This window comes from Physeter macrocephalus, chromosome 9, assembly GCF_002837175.3.
Source record: "Physeter macrocephalus isolate SW-GA chromosome 9, ASM283717v5, whole genome shotgun sequence".
NCBI classification, from domain to species: Eukaryota; Metazoa; Chordata; class Mammalia; order Artiodactyla; family Physeteridae; genus Physeter; species Physeter macrocephalus.
In genome coordinates, this window is record NC_041222.1 from 47,462,060 (window position 1) to 47,481,366 (window position 19,307).

The 19,307-nt window shown below is 42.5% G+C and overlaps 1 pseudogene; it reads left to right on the forward strand.

Annotated features, from left to right (window-relative positions):
- Positions 1-2,505: 2,505 nt before the first annotated feature.
- Positions 2,506-5,736, forward strand: LOC102973218 (elongation factor 2-like; annotated as a pseudogene).
- The last annotated feature ends 13,571 nt before the right edge of the window (positions 5,737-19,307 follow it).

Genomic DNA, 19,307 nt, shown 5'->3' on the forward strand with positions numbered 1-19,307 from the left:
TGCTGTAACTGCTATTCTTTGGTGGTCCCAGCTGTGGCCAGGGAGACCATCTTCCACAGCCCTAGCATTGGCTAGGTGGAACCCCTAGAAGCCTGATCTTGGGATCCAGTCCTAGAGTTTATAGCTGCTTCCTACAAATACTAATCTCTGGGTATCACTCTTTATCTTTTTTGCTTCTCAAGCTCCCTTGCTTTTTCTTTTTTTCTTAAATCCCTTCCAACACCCATAAGACCAAGATTTGTATTAAATTCCCTCTGTTTGAAACTTCTATTTGAAACAGAAGTGGTTTCTGTTTTTTTGACAATACTCTGACTGACACACTTGGTAAAATCAGGGGAAATGTGATTACATTAGATATTAAAAGCAGAGGTTAGAGAACATTTCATGTGTTCCATAAGAATCCAGAATAGAAACTGAAATTAAATTGGAGAATTGGGTTATTATTTAATAGCATATGTAGGGGATAAAATACCTGCCTCTCACCCCAGAATATCTCCTAGCTCATACTACCTTATTATATTGTTTTTGTTTTTAATCCGCTCTGCTTTTTCACACAGATCTACAAGAATTTCCTCTTCATTGAAGCCTCTCTGATTACCCCAGCTAGGCTTGATCTACTTACTCTGAATTCTTTTGGTTCTTTGGTTCTCTCATTTCTAGAGTATTTCTCCAGGTAAATAATCAGTCACAGTCTTCCCCTGAATCACTTCCTAAGCCAGAGAGATCATCAGAATCCTCAGAAAAATATATCCAGATGCCAGGACCCCACTGCCACTCTTAACCGCCTGAGTCAGAATGTCTGGAGTAAGGGGTGGGCGAGATGGGGTAGAAAAGGCATATAAAATATTCCTCAGATAATAAACCCCTCAAGGTCAGGGGCCTCTCATTTCTTATGTAGCTTTTACTGTGCCTAACACAGTTCATGCAGAGACAGTAAAACTTGTCCATTTTTCAATGAACTGACTAAGTGAAGATTCCCAAGGAGACCAGGTGGTGTCACTACTGCCCAATTAATATTTCTGGCCCAATGAAAAGCATCTCAAGTAGTAAACTTTGACCTTCCCTGGACTCACTGATTCCATACTTTCATCCGTCTTTCTATCAGTTTTCTTTCCTAAGAGAGAAATGCAGAAACCCAGCCAAGAAAATAGACAGCAAAACCTAAACAGTACAAATAACCTGTGTTCTCTGAAAGTAAATGATGGCATGTCCTGAGGCTGCCAGGCTTCAAGTGAGGAAGCAAGAACTAAAAAGAGCAGAAGTAAGCCTCTCCTTGGCCTGAGGCTAGAGATTTCATTGCATTAGGTTCTTGGCATTAGCATTCTGAAGAACAAGCTTAAGAAATAAGCTTAATGAGCTTGCAAGAAAAACTAAACTCCAAACAGACTGCATTTTTATTCACCTTTTGTTTAATAACATTTGCAGTTGTTATTTGAAAATTTAATTTTCCTTTTAGGTCTACTATTCCCACATTATTGACTTAAATTATTCCTGACTCCTGGATGAGCAAACCAATCTAGGTTTACCATGAGCTATTTATTATGTTATTTTTAAGGTGATATAGAACGCTCACCTATGACAGAAGCTATTCAGTAATTAATTTTAATTACTAACAGGTTGAGTACTGCATGTTTTCCAAAAGCAGTTTCCACACAAGCTGAGACCTAGCTATATTTTAACATTTCTGAATTCCAGTTCTCCGACTGCATTAAAAATCCATTAAGATGGTTGAAAGGAACTGAATTCTAGATTTATGGATCCAAAAGGGGCCTTCAAAGGTCCCTTATAACCCTTCTTAGGTAACACCATGCCTTGGTTTTCTCCACTTGAGCATCTATCTCTCCAAAAGTAAATATCCTGGATAATCTGTCCTTTCTTCATATTGACTGACCACAAAATTGTTGTATTCAGAGGCTTAAATTTCAATGAAGAGGGAAGTACTGAATGGTAAATGGCTCTCCAGTTGTAGAAACAGGCCCCCTCCTTAACCTGTGTTAGCTGGGTGGTCCTAGAGAGACCCTGAATCCCTAAATACCCCTAGATTCCTTTCCTTCAAGACTTACTCCCCTAAATATCCACTGAACTACCCCCATTTTCCCAGTGAACAGCCAGACTCTACTTACATTTTACAATGATCCTCTGAAGGAATTTCTGCGTCCTTGGTTGCCCATCAGTCATTTCACTTACAGGGCATCAAGCTAGTCCCATCTGTTCCCCACTTAGTACTGAAGAAGCTGTGGCCCTTTGTGGTTAACTTCCCAGCACTCTGTTCAGAGACTGTGTCAATGGTGTTTACAAGTTTTCCTCCTACCTACTATGTGGGACCCACACTTGCAATGAACCCAGGCTGCTGGACCTTGATGACCTTTGGGTTTCAGTTATGGGGGCCTCTTTTGAAGTAACAGCAACGATGCCAAAAAAAAAGACAGGAGCAGCTTTTTAGGCAATACTCTTCATTTAGTTAGGACTCACCCTCACTGGAAAAGAACTTTCTGGAGACTCCACATGAAGGTAAAAGTTAATTTTCTAAGTTGTCAATTTAAGCTACAAAACAAAACAAAACAAAAAAACAGCCACTCTCTTCTTTCTTCCCTGGACAGCAAGATGCCACTCATTGCTTTACTTCAGGACCTAACTCTCCATCTACCAGCTTCCTATACATCCAAAAGCTAGGTAATGAACTGCCTTTCGTTTTGAGAAATTTCTAACATCAGCTGGTTAATATCTACAGACTTCTGTGTCCTGCCCCCACCCCCTGACACAACCCTGCTATCTAAAGCATATCAGATAAAAGACTTTCTATTCCTTGATATCCAAATTGGGAACATGAGCCTCAGATGAGATGTTGTTGCACAGTGCTGGGTTATAACCATCACTGTCACAATTTCAAGTCACCTGTCAAAATTCAGCTGCTCCAATTTCATTATGTTGCCCTGCAGAGGGCCAGAAACCAAAGGCAGATGGCTCAGCCTCTTAGAAAATGCTTGTAAAATGACCAGAGAATGAGAGATTTTAAAGTGTGTTTCAAATTTCTAAATAAAGGAAAATCTCCTGACACACATCAGGGACAGTTTATTGTCCCGGTGAACTAATAGCAGCTAGAGTACCATCTGTTGCAGTTTGACAGCAGGACTGTTTCTGCAACCTCTTGCATTTCCCATACTCAGTTTCTCCTCAGCTTCCCTCTGCAAATAAAAATTTCAGGGATTTCCAAAAGTCCAAGCCTGTCCAGAGAGCCTCACAAGCTTTTAATCTCCTATAGCACTTAGCATCTGTACCACTCATTGACTGCATAAAATACTTCAGGATACAGAGAAACCTTAAGATTATCCACCTCTATTCCCATCTGATGCTGGTATCTTTCCTGGTTCCCCACTTAGGGACCAACGACCCCTGGGCATGAGGAATTGACTCCTTCCTTAATGCTTTATTATGATTAATCTCTTTATTATAAAAACATATATACACAGTAGAAAATTAAGGGGGGAGAAAGAGAGAGATACTAAAAATAAACTCTCCCCATAATCACCACACTCAGAAGAAAATTTGGTCACCAAACAGTATTAGAGTGTTATTCCACTATAATAATAAATTACTTATATAAATATGTATTATTGGGCTGTAATAAACATTTTTCTGACTAAATCTTTGTGTGTGGCCATGAATATTTTTCGAGATAGAGTCTTAGAAATCAAAATAATCAAATTTCAAGATGTCTAATAAGAGTAATCACAACAATACCATTAATATTAATGACAAATATTCCTAGAGCATACCGTCAGGTACTCTGTCACGTGCTTCACAGTCACAACAATCTTAGATGGTAAATATTGTAGCACCCTCACTTTTAAAACGATGAAATTGAGGCTTGGAAACTTATTTGAGTTCTCTCAAAAGGTATACCAGAAAAATGACAGATGAGGGATTCAAACCCAGGTCTATTTCTACAAACCATGCTCTTTCCATTACACAAAATAAAGGAGGATTCCCTCACTGTGCTACAATGAGTAAATGACTAGTGTTTTTACTAAAACAACTCAAGTTCAGTGAACCAAAGGATGCCATATTGGGAAAAGCCAAAAAGTCCTTAAATTCAATCCTCATCTGATATGTGAGTCATCCCCTCAACACTGTCTACAAGGATCACTTTATTTATCTACGTTTAAAGACAGTAAACTCTCTAAATATTTCACCTTTGTACTACTCTAACAATTAGAAAATTCATTTTTATTCTGAACTGAAAATTATTTCCTTTTAGCCACCAACCACCAGTCTAGGTCTAGACCACAAGGCCACAAAGACATTATCCCTCCTCCCTGTGATGTGACAGCCCTTTGCAAGTGTCATTCAATTCCCATGTCCTACTCAGGTTTTTTTCAAGCCCAGGATTTCTTTAACTTTTTTTCCTTAGACCATTGAGTGTCCTCACCACTGGGATAACTTCCGCTGACTATGATCCAGGCTGTGTATTTTTTGAGCAAGGCTGGGCACCAGCTGAGACACCAGAAGTGCCATCAAGTGTCGGCCACCAAGAATCTGTCTAGCATTATGTAAAGTCCATCGAGGACGTGCCTTGGGGGAACACTGTTGGCCTGTTGGGCATGGGCCAGTTCCTGGTGAAGACAGGCACCATCACCATCTTTGAGCACGCTCACAACACGCGGGTGATGAAGTTCAGCATGAGCCCGACTGTTAGGGTCACCACGGAGGCCAACAACTGGCTGACCTGTCCAAGCCGGTGGAGGGGCTGAAGAGGCCGGCCACGTCGGTCCACGTGGTACAACTGCACCACTGAGGAATCGGGGGAGCACATTATCAGCGGGGTGGTGAGCGGCACCTGTGGGTCTGCCTGAAGAACCAGGAGAAGAACCACACCTGCATTCCCACCAAGAAATCCTAGCCGGTCTTGCAGTATCACGAGACCGTCAGCGAGGAGTCTAACTTGCAGTGCCTGTCCGAGGCCCCCAATGAGCACAATCGGCTGTACATGAAAGCACGGCCCTTCCTCGACTCCTTGGCCAAGGACACCGACCAGAGGTGTCCGCCCGCCAGGAGCTCAAGTAACAGGCCTCAAACTGGCCATGAAGTATGAGTGAGACGTGGCCGAGGTCCGAAGCCTGCGGTGCTTTGGCCCTCAAGCACCCGCCCCATCACCTCCCCGACATCGCCAAGGGCGCGCAGTACCTCAACGAGATGGGGACAGCGTGGCGGCTGGCCTACAGGGGGCGCTTCGACATTCGCTACTTGACACTGCACGTGGATCCATTCAGAGCTTCCCCGCGCCCGGCGCTGCCTCTATGCCGCGCTGACCCTCTGCCTCGGCCCGTGGAGCCCCTCCACCTGTGGAGATCCGATGTCCGCAACAGGGCTTGGTGGCATCGAGGGGGTCCTGCACAGGAAGCAGGGCCACGTCTTACAGGAGTCCCAGGTGGCCGGCACCCCCATGCTTGTCGTGAAGGCCCTTTGGCTTCACGGCCGACTTGAGGGCTCACAGGAGCGGCCAGGCCTTCCCCTTCCTGGCACCTCCAGACCCTGCTCGCAGACCCCTTCGACCACACCAGCCGCCCCAGCCAGGCTGTGAGGGACACGTGGAAGCATACAGGCCTGAAGGAAGGCATCCCAGCCCCAGACAACTTCCAGGACAGATTGGAAGCAGCATATTGCACTGCACCTCCGCCGCGGCCCGTCTCCCTGGGCAGCGCCCGCGTCCAAGCCGGCAACCCACACAACCTCTAGCCTCTCGTTCTCCTCACGACGCCTCGCGAGACTGTCCAGACCAGAGATGCTCCGCCTGCCGGCTTTCTGGGGCCCAGTCGGTGCCATCGTTCATCGTGGACGTTTGATGACGTTTCTTTTCATATCTATTTAAAGGTTTCGGAGCAACAGGAATAACTTCGCAGCAGGTACTTATTTGGCCGGAGGAGGTGGGGGAGGGGAGGGGACACCCAACACTTTTTTTTTTTCATTTCTTCAGAGGGGAACTCAAATGTCCCCCTCAAAAATTTAAAATAAACACATGAAGAGGTTTATTTGGGTAAGTGGCCTATTGTGGATTTTCTCTCAGAAAGGGGGGAAGGAACAAGTGGGTATACATTCTCTTTGGACAGAAACTAGAAGGCAGGAAATCTTGTGCCATGTCACCATGAGCATCTTCAGCTGTATTAGTGTCGTTGGAATAAAATTCGATATGGTGGTGACAAAAAAAAAAATCTGTCTATGGTTGAGAAATAAGTAAATAGGCAACATAGCATGATAAGTGAAACTACTGACATGTACAGAAGGTTCTAAGATAGCACAGAGAAGGGAGTGATTAACTCTTTGGGGATGAAGGAGTCATTCATTCCTTCATTCCATAAACATTTCCTGAATACATACTATGTGCTGCAATGAGCAAAAACCTGGATAAATACATTTTCCAGCAAAGAGAAAAAGAGACATTTCAGGAAGAGGAGATCATATGCATGTATAGATGCCTAAGAGATCATGGTGGGTTTAAAGAACTGTGCGGCATTCCAAATTGGGGAGAATAAAATTTGCAGGAAAAAAGCAGCAGATGAGGCTGAAGTATGCAATAACTCATACTATACATTGAGTGCAACACTTCATAATATGCATAAGTAAACAGCATAAGTAAATTTTGTGGAGGTACAAACCCCAGACAGTGTTTGTGTATGTTAGGTAAAGTCTGAAACTGCTAGTAGCCTGTGACCCTCTTGAGAAGGTGGGGCGGCAGCCAGAGGACACAGGGAATCACCTTACTCTCCCTCAGGCTGTAGGACCCTCATCTGGTTGTGGCTCTTCCCCACCCAGCAGGCCATCATGGGACAGAACAAGTGTCATCAGATGTAGCATGCCTACCTCTCCTGATACTTTCTCACCTTCCCTAGATTGCACTGGGAGAAGATTTCAATCACTTTTTTCCTGAAAGATTCATGTATGACCCAAAGAAGCAGAGGGTTAAGGGCAGAAACAAAAATTGTAGCTTTTAAAAAAAAAAAAAAAAGAAAGAAAAAAGCTAACATTTATTTATTTCTCAGAAGGGGAATAAGTCATCCATGTTTGGGGGCTTCGAGAAAGAATCTCCACGAAGGTGTCTTACCTTCCTAACCTTCCTCTGTCTCCTTATCTTCGAGTCTTCCCCTCTTCTATTTGGACCCCACCCTTCCCTATCTCCCCTTCCCCTTTCTGTCACTCCCTATTATTCCTGCCAGGATGTAGAGTCCTGGTGCCGGCCAGTTGTTGACTCTGGAATATTCTGCAACCTTTGGTTTCAGCTGGATGCCAGTGGAGGCTTTCTCTGATCCCCCTTCTGTAAAATTGTTCTATAGGGTACATTCTCCTGTGAAAGGACTTACGCTGAGGGTGCTTCACCTCCAAAGGGCCTGCCTCCAGATTGCCTTCTGACGTTCCTTAAAGGCAAACAAACTTCGTCTGTGAAAGAAGTAGTTACTTCCAAAGATTACCTTCTCTAGTCTATATAGAGAGCATGTTCTCTTGTTATTATAGCTTTAACCCTGCTCCTTTTGCATTAGTAACACTAGACCTCTCTCCAGGCCTGGTTTTCATTAAGGCTTTCTACATTAACTGAAAAATCACTCTACTTGGGTCACCTGAGACAATGGAACTGTACTCAAATAGTTTCTTCCTCATTGTCAGGTTTCTTACTGATAAAAGTCTAGGAGGGGTGTGTGTGTGTGTTTGTGGAGTAGGGTAAGATGGGGTGTTCACTATTTTTCCAGCTGATATGTAAATGTTTATTTGAAATTTGAAAAATAATCACATTTCTCTATCTCCATTGAGGACAGAAAAACCAGAAAGAGGCTTGCATTGTCAAAAGAGATTCAGTAAAGCACTTAGCACCAGGAAACACACACATGCAATACCTGGAGGCTATCATTATTCTTACAAAAGGTGCATCGCCTTAGGATGTCTAGGTAGAACCTGCCTCCGCCTGGCTTAGCTGGGATTTGTGGTTCCTCCTGGGAAAGGGGATTGAAGCCAATTACCTCTCAGAGCAGTCCTGAACCTTAGATTCTAACGGGGGGACACAGTTGCAGCTTTTTCTTTTTTTATCCAATCCAGGATTTTAATGTTTTCTTTTACTACCTAGATCACCGCCCCCCCAAAGATGCAACATTCTTTTCAAAGTATTGAAGCTAAGGCAGGAAGGACACACAGTTTATACCCTTTTGTTTCTAGATGAATTAATCATTTATTTCTGCTGTCATTGGTGGGAGCACCTCAAAGCAGCCCCATTCTCTGAGTCAGGACTACTGGTGCTTATAGTAACAAGTGGAAACACAAGACTACACAGAGATGTCACTTGCCAGAGTGAAATAACTGGAAAAAATCCAGAACTGCTTCTTTAGGTCACTGTTCTTCCTGAATCACTGCTTGTTTTATTCCCTAAACAGTGGAGCTTAATTTGTTTTTTAAAGTGAAGGAGTTTCCTTTAATCCAGCAATCCCACTTTGGGGGATTTGACAGAAATAAAATAATGGTGTGTGTAAAAATTGTTTAATGTTACAGTATTTATAGGGTCAAATTTTAAAAGTAAATTTTTCTTTCTTTCCCATTATTTTGCTGGTTACTATGGGCGCATATTTATCCTGTTAGATTTGGAAAGGAAAGAATGTAGAATAGAACTTGATTTGTTTTCATTGTGAGGAGAGCAAGGGTAATCAGGGAGGTAAAAAAGCACTTCAAGATGACATTATGACCCAGTGGACTAGTTATTGTTTATTGTCTAACTTGGCCATTTATAACAGGCTAATATTTACCAGAACTGGCAGCATTAGGAAATATCTGATACCATGCAAGTCTTTGTTTTCTTTTGGACAAGGAAGAAATTTCTTTGGTCAATAATTCAGAACCTCAGGAAAACAGTTTCAAAACCAAACTGTCATACTACCAGCTCCCATCGCATTTATGTTCCAAGTATATTCAGGTCAGGCTGTCAAAGATTTATTGAGCAACTATTATGTGTCAGGCAGGTGCTAGTAAGATACAGGGCAATGAAAATGAACTACACATGGCTAAACTGTCAAGGTACTCAGTCTAATTGGGTGGAGATAGGGAGGGTGGCAGACACATAAATGAGTAGGATAATGCTGGTGATGATGACTTTTCTGCTTTTATGGAGAGAAGAGCATCATTGGTCACTGGACCTGCAGAAATAAAGACCTGGGGATGTATGGATGAGCCTGTGAACATTTGGTATTATCAGTGTAGGAAGTGCCAGATAATGAGAGACAGTCGATGCAACTGGGAAAACTAGTTGTGCCCAGATAGCAGAAGACCTTACATGGTTTTGTGGAATTTGGAGGTATTCGGAGGGTTGTTTTTTTTTTCCTTCAGGCAATGAGGAGCCATGAAAAGGCTTTCCAAAGGAGAGTGATATGGTCAGGTTTGCATTTCAGTTAGATCACTCCAGTCTTAGACACACATATGTGCAAAGGCAGAGAGTCCAGGCAGGTGACAGAGGAATAGTCTCAATGAGAGATGGTGGGGCCAGCATGTGGGCAGTGATACAGAGATGGAGAGGAAGGATGACTTTGAGAGAGATTTAGACTAAAATAGGTAAGATTAAGTAATTGATTAGATGTGGGGGTGAATGAGAATGTAAGATAACTCCTAGGGTTTTGGTTTGGATGTCTGGGTGGTTGAAGATAAATAATAGAAGACAACAAGTGCATCAGGAGGAGGAAGATAAGTTTAGTTTTAGAAAAGTCTAGAATGACTGTGAGGTATACAAATAGAGGTGTCTTGTAAGCAGTTGGCCATGTAAATCTGGGACTCAGGAGAGAAGTCAGGGCTGGAGCTTTGAACTTGGAAATCATAGAATATACTTGCCTGGTTGGATCTAGGAGTCACATACCTTATGGGCCAGGCACTGCACTTAACTCTGGGTATACAACAGATGCACAAAATAATTCTTGGTTCTTGTCCTCAAAGAGTTAACCATTTAGTGGGGGAGACAGACAGTAATCAAAAAAGTCACATAAACATATCATTGAAAATTGTGCTTTTGCTTAGTGCAATAATGGAAAGGTGAAGCTACTACAAGATAGTTAAGAGAAGGACCTGATTTGCAGCTGGGGTCGTGGAAGTTCTCTCTAAGGAAATAACGTATGGGGGTAAAATCATGACCCATGGAAGAGTAGTAGACGAAGGATGGAACCCCAGGTAACACCAAATGTACAGACTGGGAAAGGAAAACTGAAAAGGAGGAAAAAGGCAGAAATATAGGTGGAAAAATAGAAAGAACTATTGTCATGGAAGACAAGGAAGGAGAAAATTTCAAGAGAGAATGTTCCAACAATGTTAAATTTAGCACAGAAGACAAGTAACATAGGGCTAAAAAGACCCATTGATTACAAGTATGGAGGTCATTGGTGATCTTGACAAGCAGTTCGTTGTTCAATAGAATTAGAAGCCAGATTTTTGTGAGTTGAGGAGTGAATGAGAGGTAAGAAACTGTTAAGGGGAAGACAGCACGGTGGTTAGAGGGTGATGAATCAAAGAACTGATTGATTTTAGGATCAGAGAAACTTTAACAGTGGGTTGAAATTATAAGAAAGAAGAATTAGGGTCCCAGAGGAAATGAGAAGGCTGGGGTCACAAGAACAAGCAGAAGGAATGGCTTTGGTTTGGAGGAAAGCACTCTATCCTTTTAGATTGGCAGGAGGAGGTAAAGGTGCATATGGATGTGGCTGTGTTTATAGAGGGGGACCTAGAATGTTGAATAGTTCATCACCAAAGACCTCACTATTGTAGTGTATGAAGGAGACAGCTTCTCTGCTGAGAATGAGGGACCTGAGGAGAGTGGGGGTCACAGTAGTTGCTGAGGGGAAAGGGAAAGAAGATGACGGGGACAAGAAAAAGAGTTGAGCCGCTATGCTAACCCTGGCTTTGTAGTGGAGCCAACCCACCTGGAGATGTGATTTTCTCTAACCTGTCACTTAACAATCTGGGTACAGAAGGAAAGCCACATTGCAAATTTCAAGATTGAGTTTTGCCTGGTGGCTGTGGCATAAAAGCCAGGCTGCAGAAGAATTAAGAGATTGAGTGGAATTGTAGCTTAGGTCATCAACCATGTGGGCCAAGTCAAGGAAGGAAACAAGTGAGGCTAGAAGGGGGATGACTGGAATAATAGGCTGAGATTTAGGGTACAGAGGACACTAGGAAGCTAGAGAACAAGAGTTTCAAGAAAGGAGATACATGATATTGGGGAGGACTTGGGGTTTTGTCAGAGAGTGGTTACCTAGGATTTCTAATATGGAATGGTTCCAAGCCAAAGATGGAGGTAGCTCCAGTAAAGTGGGGTTTACTGGAGTTGGGGCTAAGAAACTGAGGCTCAGGTGTTGGATGGCTCATCTACAGGGTCATTTGAACACATGGAATATCAGCAGGTAACGGGAAGGGGTGGAGAAGAAAGGAGCCAAAGGGTCAATGAACCTGTTAAGAGTGGCCAAGAGGGACTTCCCTGGTGGCGCAGTGGTTAAGAATCTGCCTGCCAATGCAGGGGATGTGGTTTCGAGCCCTGGTCCAGGAAGATCCCACATGCTGCAGAGCAACTAAGCCCGTGCACCACAACTACTGAGCCTGCGCTCTAGGGCCTACGAGCCACAACTACTGAGCCCACGTGTCACAACTGCTGAAGCCTGCGCACCTAGAGCCTGTGCTCCACAACAAGAGAAGCCACTGCAATGAGAAGCCTGCGCACCGCAACGACGAGTAGCCCCCGCTCGCCGCAACTAGAGAAAGCCCGCGTGCTGCAACGAAGACCCAATGCAGCCAAAAATAAATAAATAAAATAAATAAATTTATTAAAAAAAAAAAAAAGAGTGGCCAGGAGGCTGGTAGTTTTCAGTGATCAGAAGGAGTAGAAGAGGTACAACCTAGTGGCAGGACCCTTAAAAGAGCTGAGATTTTTACCAGTTGATATAGGAGAAGGAGTTTGAAGCAGCCTTGGTGTATTTGTTTTTCTAGAGCTGCCATAACAAAGTACCACGAACTGGGTAGTTTAAAACAACAGAAATTTATTCTCACACAGTTCTTGAGGCCAGAAGTCCAAAATCCAGATGTCAGTGGGGTTGGTTTCTTCTGGAGGCTCTGAAATGAATGTCTTTCATACTGCTCTCCTAGCTTCTGGTTGCCACTGGTAATCCTTGGCATTTCTTGGCTGATAGATGCCTCCATCATCCATGGTGTTCTCTACTCTTGTGTCTTCACATCTTATAAGGACATCAGACCGATTGGATTCAGGGCCCATCCTACTCCAGTATGACCTTATCTAATCTTAACTAATGCAATAACCCGATTTCCAAATGATGTGGCATTCTGAGGTACTGGGGGTTGGGACTTCAACATATCTTTTAGGGGGACACTATTCAACACTTGGACAATTGGAAAAGCCAATCCTATCACAAGAACATGAATCACAGGAGAAACAGAACAATACACATCTTTGTTGGAGGGGGACTTAGCAGGTAGCAGCAACCTGAGGTTGGAGCCAACTTTCACTTAAAAAAATGAGAAAGAGTAGGGACTTCCCTGGTGGTCCAGTGGTTAAGAATCTACCTTGCAACGGAGGGGATGTGGGTTCGATCCCTGGTCAGGGAACTAAGATCCCACGTGCCGAGGGGCAACTAAGCCCACGCGCCACAACTACTGAGCCCGTGCACCAAAACTAGAGAGCCTGTGCACCACAACTAGAGAAGCCTGTGTGCCACAATGAAGATCCTGTGTGCCACAAATAAGACCTGACACAGCCAAATAATAAAATTAAAAATATATATATGACAAAGAGGGAAATCACTGGGGGTTCCAGTGAGCATCAGGGAGAAGTGTGGGGCCCAGGAGAGCACCAAGAAGGAAGAGAATAAGAACATCAAAGGAGATGCCTGGTCAGGGGGCTCTACTAATGGGATAATGGCTGAGGAGGCTAGAGATCTGCTTAGGGATTGGCTGTCCTCTGGCCCCAGAAGTAACTCCAGTGCTCATATGTGCACATGGCTGTGTGGAGGCTTTTGCATTGAAGGAGGAATAGTGTATTAGAGCCAGCTTAGAGTTGCCAGAGGATATTGCTTTAGTCTGGGTGGTAACTGGCATGCATAAGTATAAAAATATGCCTCTCATGGAGAGGAGAGCATAGTGGCCAAAACCCCAGGTTTGGCATTGGACAACCCAGGATGAGACCAGGCCTCTCTGTCACTTAACAATCACTCAACTTCTCTGGGCCTCAGTTTCCGCCTCTGTAAAATGGGGCCATCCTATCTCCTAAATCAATTGTGGGAATTACCTGAGCTAATGTGTATATAACATCTAGAGCATGGCTTCACACATAGTAAATGCTCAATAAATGGCAGCCATTTTTTTTTTTTTTTTTTTTTTTTTTAATGGTATGCGGGCCTCTCACTGTTGTGGCCTCTCCCGTTGCGGAGCACAGGCTCCGGACGCGCAGGCTCAGCAGCCATGGCTCACGGGCCCAGCCGCTCAGCGGCATGTGGGATCTTCCCAGACCGGGGCACGAACCCGTATCCCCTGCATCGGCAGGCGGATTCTCAACCACTGCGCCACCAGGGAAGCCCTTAGCCATTTTTTATATTATAAGATAACTTTTTATTTTTGCAATAATTGTACAAGGAATTCTTGTATATACCTTTTATATAAATTCACCAACTGCTTACATTTTCCTTTTTTTCTCCATTTGTTATACATGCATGTCTCTCTGTATACACACATTTCTATTTATATCTCTATTTCTATTTCTATGTATATCTCTATCTGTAATTTTCCTTTCCTAAATCTTTTGAGAGAATTTTGGAGACACCGTGCCCCTTTAGTCAATAATTGAGTGTGTATTTCACAAGCACAAGGGTGTCCTCTTATAACCACACTGTGATTATCAAAACCAGGAAATTGGGGACTTCCATGGTGGCACAGTGGTTAAGAATCCACCTGCCAGTGCAGGGGACATGGGTTCGATCCCTGGTCCGGGAAGATCCCATATGCCATGGAGCAACTAAGCCCATGTGCCACAACTACTGAGCCTGTGCTCTAGAGCCCACGAGCCACAACTACTGAGCCTGCATGCCACAACTACTGAAGCCCGCACACCTAGAGCCCGTGCTCCGCAGCAAGAGAAGCCACCACAATGAGAAGCCCTCACACTGCAAGAAAGAGTAGCCCCCAGTCGCAGCAACTAGAGAAAGCCCGCACGCAGCAACAAAGACCCAATGCAGCCAAAAATTACAAAAAAAAAAAAAAAAAGGAAATTTAACCTGATACAATACTAATTATCAACAATCTATATTCTTTTTTTAAGACTTTATTTCTTTAGAGCAGTTTTAGGTTTACAGCAAAATTGAGAGGAAGGTACAGAGATTTCTTATATACCCCCAGTTCCCACACATGCATAACCTCCTCCATTATCAAAATCACTTGCCAGAATGGTACATTATTTTTACTAAGAATTAATCCACATTGACACATCATAATCACCCAAAGTCCATAGTTTACCTTAGGGGTAATATTGTACATTCTGTGGATTTGGCAAATGTACAGTGATATATATCCATCATTATAATATCATACAGAATATATTTTTTTTTTCGGTATGCGGGCCTCTCACTGTTGTGGCCTCTCCCGTTGCGGAGTGCAGGCTCCGGACACACAGGCTCAGCGGCCATGGCTCACGGGCCCAGCCGCTCCGCGGCATGTGGGATCCTCCCGGACCGGGGCACGAACCCGTGTCCCCTGCATCGGCAGGCGGATTCTCAACCACTGCGCCACCAGGGAAGCCCCCCATACAGAATATTTTTACTGCCTTAAAAACCCTCTGTGTTCTGCCTATTCATCTTTCCTCACCTCCACTCCTGGAAACCACTGATTTTTTTATTGGCTCCATGGTTTTACCTTTTCCAGAATGTCATATAGTTGGAATCATACAGTATGTAGCCTTCTAGATTATCTTCTTTCACTTTGGTAGTATGCATTTAAGGTTCTTCCATATCTTTCATGACTTGATAGCTCATTAATTTTTAGCACTGAATAATATTCCATCTTCTGGAGGTACCACAGTTTATCCATCCAGCCACTGAAGGACATCTTGGTTGCTTCCAAGTTTTGGCAATTATGAATAAAGCTGCTATAAACATGATTTTGCAGGTTTTTGTGTAGACATAAGCTTTCAACTTTTTTGGGTAAAGACAAAGGAGCATGACTACTGGATTGTATGGTTTATAAGAAACCACTAATCTGCCTTCCACAGTAGCTGTACCATTTTGTATTCCCAACAATGTAGGAGAGTTCCTGTTGTTCCACATCCCTCGCCAGTATTGGTGTTGTCAGTGTTCTGGATTTTGGCCATTCCAATAGGTATGTGGTAACATCTCACTGTCGTCTTAATTTGCATTTCCCTGATGATATATAATGTGGAGTACCATCCATATTAAGTTTTCATCAATTGTCTAATAATATCTTTTATAACTATTTGGTTTTTCCCAGACCAAGGTCTAATCCTGTATCACACATTGCATTAGTTTTCATGTTTCTTTATTCCTCTTTAATCTGGAACAGTTTCTTAGCCTTTCTTTGTGCTATTTGGCCTTGATTTTTATGAAAAGCACAAGCCAGTTATTGTGTAGAATGTCCCATAGGTTGAGTTTGCCTGATGTTCCCTCATGATTAGATTCAGGTTATTCATTTTTGTCAGGAAAACCAAAGAAGTAATGTTGTGTCCTTCTTGGTACATCGTATCAGGAGGCACATGATGTTAGTTTGTCTGTTTTAGTGATTAACTTTGGTCACTTAATTAATGGGAGACAGTCTTTTTATCTTATCATTGTTGTTGTTAAAAATATAAGAGGGGCTATGTTTTAATAGATTCTCTTTTTACTGCCAATTAAAGCATTATCTTTCCTGTGACCTTCATGGATCAGAACACCTGAATTTGGACTTTTTACCCTACTCACAGAGTAACCAAAACTGGAACAGAAAATGGTACTTCTGGGTGAACCAGAAGGACATAGAACTGGGACTTGCTGAACCTGGTTCCATTAAAGGCCCAATTCCAGGATAACTGGTCTACATTAAAAAAAAAAAAATCCCTTTCATATTCTACGTTTATTTTTGACTGAATTTATGTCTGAATTTATTGTGATTGCCTTGGTCTGCTCCCTCTGACAATTCAGGATTCTTCTCAGGGAATGCATAAAGCACAAAATGGTTTGAGATGAGGTTTGGGACTTTCATATCTTTCTCTTAGGAGTACTCAATTCAGTCGTTGTTATTTCAGAGCCCCAACTCAAGGACTAAAGGAGTGATCTGGGGCTGTTTTGAGCCTTCAGTCTCTCAAGGGACATGGAGTTAGGCTCTGGGATCTGTGCTTCAAATATTGAAGAATTCTTTAAGGTCATAATTCTTGAACAAGAAGCAAAGGAAAACCATAACCTTCAAGCTTTAATTTAGTGGTGCTGTGTACCATCGAGTGGGTGGAAGAAAGAAGACTCACCTTTAATTCAGATGAAATAAATGTGAGAAATAATTCATATCCATTCAAAAGGTCAGCTGTGTATCTCATGCCAAAGTTTTTCAGAAAAGGTAGCCCACTACATTCATTTGATTTTCCTGATTTTGCACATCTGACTCTACATTTGTTTTTACAGAGTACAGACTAATGCAAGCGCACTCTTCATTCCATTCACTAACAATGAGAAAAGATCATAACTCATATAGCTCTCTCTGTATTACAGCAATAGCAAAACACTGCCAAATATAGCCATGTCTAGCTATTATGAATATCTTTAAGCTTGGAGGCCATAGCCGCAATAGCTAGCACTATAATTATCTGTTTAATCAGACTGGCTTGGGAAAACACACTGAGTACTATTATTGCACTGAATATCCAGTAGATGACTAATTGCTAACTGAAAAATTCGGAACCATGACTGTAGAAAGTCTATAACAGTGTAAAATGCTTTCCAATTATTCATTAAGAATAAAATGGGCTTCTATTGCATGTCTCCAACCTACGAAATGTTAATGTTGAGGGTTTTATGCAGACCATGTTCCTAAATTTACAAATTGTGCCCATTAATTCAAATCCTAATAATTCAGCTTATTAAACTCCAATCACATCTTCTCCCTTAAAAGGTAGTATTTTACAAGCAGAATATAAATGTATTCATTGACCAGTGATTACATACATGACTTCCAAAATAAGGTGATTTGCACATGTAGTCTGATAATTTTGTTGAGGTGCTGACATGATTTTTTATTTCCCCCAACTCACTCACTATAATATTTTGGTGTGAACATATACCTGTTACAGAGATTTCAATCTGCTTTTCATCTTATGCCTCAGGCTCAAAAGGCAGCCTGAGGTATGTGGTGGTGTCTGCTACTCAGCCAGCTTTGATGCTCTATCCAAAGGGAAGGGATCCCCACACAACTCATGGGTCACTTTGGTACTGGTGACACCTCTCCTCTGAAAGGGGCTGAGCCCATGCCAAACTGGTCCTTTGAGAAGCTTATATGGATACTTTACCAGGGATTGCTACTACTTCCCAGCAGGCTCTTGCCACCAGTCTGACTAAATTCCAGATCAGGTGATGGCCTTCCTATTTAAATTTCCTTACAATTTCAAGTTGGCGAAATATGATTATCCTTCCTATTGAGAAAGGCATTTGACCCTAGAGGCAGTTGAATTAGTGGCAGGTCACTTGTAGTAAATAGAGATATTTATTTATTCTGAAAACACAGGAACTGTGAGGACATGAAATTGAAAAATATCAAGTCTTTTCTCATGTGAGCTTCATCTCCATAGATTGTACCTTCACCTCTGCAGAAAATGAAGGTGCATTGTGAGTTAGGGATGAGGTTCTTGATCATTAAAAACCTCATAGAAGGAGATTTTACAGTTCCTAAGATACCTATTTCAATTATTCATACTCCTCATAGCCAGGAAGTTTTCATTTATTCTAACTCAGGGTTTCTCAGCCTCTACACTGTTGACATTTTGGACTGGAGAGTTCTTTGCTGTGGGGCTGTCCTGTGCATTGTAGGAGGTTTAGCAGCATCCCTGGCCTCTACTCACTGGATGCCAGTAGCACACCCCTAGTTGAGACAACCCAAAGTGTCTCCAGACATTGCCAAATATTCCCTGGGGGAGAGAACTACTGATCCAACTTGAATTTGTACTTTTACAATCTGATGTCATGTTTTTGCTGTTGTGTTTTTTTTGGTTTTTTTTTTTAACATCTTTATTGGAGTATAACTGTTTTACAATAGTGTGTTAGTTTCTCCTTTACAACAAAGTGAATCAGTTATACATATACATATGTTCCCATATCTCTTCCCTCTTGCGTCTCCCTCCCTCCCACCCTCCCTATCCCACCCCTCTCATGGTCACAAAGCACAGAGGTGATCTCCCTGTGCTATGCGGCAGCTTCCCACTAGCTATCTAATTTACATTTGGTAGTTTTGCTGTTGTTTTTATTTACTGTAGAGAAAGAGATTAATTTGCCATTATTTTCTATTGAATAATATCAAGGGAAGCCAGTTTTACTTTTCTAAGCAGATGCAAAAGTTTCATCTTCCTCTGATTGGATCTCACTATTTTTAAGAGAATGACGGTGTAACATTGGCCTGATTCTTTTAATTCTTATTGACAAGATTCCTAGTTTCCTTTTTTCCCCATTTTTTCATTATTTTCATAGGCAAGATTACTAGCTGGTTTTCATTTTGAAATCAGCGATTCTTAACTATTTCATATGTCCATTCAGTATGCAATTTGCTGAAAGCTACATAGCCTCTCCCTAGAAAGATATGCATATGCATATAATTTTTGCACATAATTTTAGGAAATTCAAAGCCGCCACTTCTCCAAGCCCTTTCCTGGATCCCAGTTAAGAGTCTATGTTTTAAAACTAGTGCCAGTTCCTTGAGTTATGGTTTTGTGAGGTTATGAAATAAAGAAGGCCTGAATATGGCTGATAAAATTTGATCATCACGATGGCTGTGCTCTTTTCTAGGTAAATACTCCGGGCACTGTTAACGTTTTCCCAAGCATCCTATTTTCATCTCCTTTGTCATTGTGGCCTCTGTGTTTTTGCTAACCCATTAATGCTCTTGGCTTTAATTACTGATTTTGATAGCAGCAGAGCCATATTACTCGACAACAGAAGATGGATGTGTCCCACTCTCGCTCCTGCCTACCCCACTCCAGCTGCTGAAGAGAACCTATCGGGGCCCTTTACAGCTAGTGTAACCCTGCTGTGAGCTGTCCCCCTCATCCACCTCTT